Here is a 1,817-nt window from a genome sequence, read left to right as displayed (position 1 = left end):
AACCCACCACCTCCAGCATATGGGGCCGGCGCCCTACTCCTTTGAGCCACAGGTGCTGCCCAAAACTGTATTTTTTAAAAAGGTATTTTGCTCTCTGTTATCTTCTGGAACTTTCCTTTGAATTTCTTCTTTGGGTAAATGAGCTCTACTGTGTCATTGCACAAAGCTGTGGCTGGTCTACTTCACTGCTGTAAAGTGCTCTGTGGTGGTTCGTTTATCCATGCTCCGTGGGGAGACATTTGTTTGTTTTCTGTTTGGGGCCCTGTGAATAATAGTGCAGGCACGTTCTGGTTCACTCGAGTGTACATCTGTGTTGAGTGTGTCCCTTGGAGTGGAATTAGTCATAAGATAGTTTTCAAGTTTACGCAACTTTACAGTTTTATCCCACTTACTAGTCGTGGTAAGAGTTATGTTTCTGCGTGTTCTGCAAACATTTTTCTGTCTATAAGGCCTCCAGTTAGTGCCTTTTGATTATAGCAGCCCAGATGGACTGAGATAAGAAGATAGTCGCTCAGTGTCGCCCATGCTCGCATGAAGGGGAATTCAGCCCCAAGCTCTGAAAGTGGCAATGTGAGTGGTTTTGTGGATGTTCTTTAAAACCACCACTGAACTCAGAGCTTCAGAGCACCTCCAGGCTAATACCCAATTCTTTTTTTTTTTTTTTTTTTTTTTGAGACAGACCTCACTTTGTCATCCTTGGTAGAGTGCTATGGCATCACAGCTCACAACAACCTCAAACTCCTGAGCTCAAGCAATTCTCTTGCCTCAGCCTCCCACTACAGACGCCCGCCACAACGCCTGGCTATTTTTAGAGATGAGGTCTTGCTCTGGGTCAGGCTGGCCTCAAACCTGTGAGCTCAGGCAATCTACCTGACTCAGCATCCCAGAGTGCTGGGATTACAGGAGTGATAATACCCCATTCTGTAGCTGTAGAAAATAGCCTTTCCTGCCTGAGATCATGCAGAGAGTGGTGAGACTTGGGCTGGAGCCCCACCTCCTGGGCGCAGCCCCAGAACCCTCTCATAGTAGTTCGTGGGCTGTTCACTGTATTCAAGGCATGGTAAGAGCCCTCTTGTCCTGGGCATTTGGTGTGTACCGGACGCTTGGTTCACATGACCCCCTTTACCCACACAGAGAGCCCAGGGGGTGACATGGGAAAGGCTGAGGCAGGGATGCAGGCAAGTGGTCAGCACTGATAGATAGATCACTCAGTCCTGGACAGGGGCTGTACTGCTGAGCAGAGGAATCCACATGGGAGTCCTGAGACGCCATCTGGAGCAGGGGCTCTCACACCTGGGCATGCCCAGAACCACCTGGATTCTCCCTGTTCACACCCAGAGCTGGGCCCACTCCGAGTTCCTGATTCAGGGGGACTGAGTAGGGCCTGTTCCAGCTGATGCTGACACTGCAGGTCCCCAGCCCACACTGTCAGAGAACTAATCTAAACCCACCCATGTTTGTCAGATGGGGAAACTGAGGCCCAGAAAGGCCCAGACCCACCTGCTTTTGTGCTACTGGCAGGTTGTTAGGGGATGATTAAGAGTTTGGGGTCCTTGGTCGGGGGGTGCTGAGAAGTGGACTTTCCCCAGTGAGGAGACTCCTGGGATTGTCCTCAGCACCCACAGGGACTCTCCAAGGGCTCACCTCAGCCCCAGGCAGGGCTCACAAACCCACTCAGCACCCACAGGGACTCTCCAAGGGCTCACCTCAGCCCCAGCAGGGCTCACAAACCTCCTCAGCACCCACAGGGACTCTCCAAAGGCTAGCCTCAGCCCCAGCAGGGCTCACAAACCCCCTCAGCACCCGTGGGGACTCTC

This window comes from Otolemur garnettii, unplaced genomic scaffold (genome assembly GCF_000181295.1).
Source record: "Otolemur garnettii isolate 467f Iridium unplaced genomic scaffold, OtoGar3 scaffold00101, whole genome shotgun sequence".
Taxonomy (NCBI): domain Eukaryota; kingdom Metazoa; phylum Chordata; class Mammalia; order Primates; family Galagidae; genus Otolemur; species Otolemur garnettii.
This window is presented reverse-complemented; position numbering follows the sequence as displayed.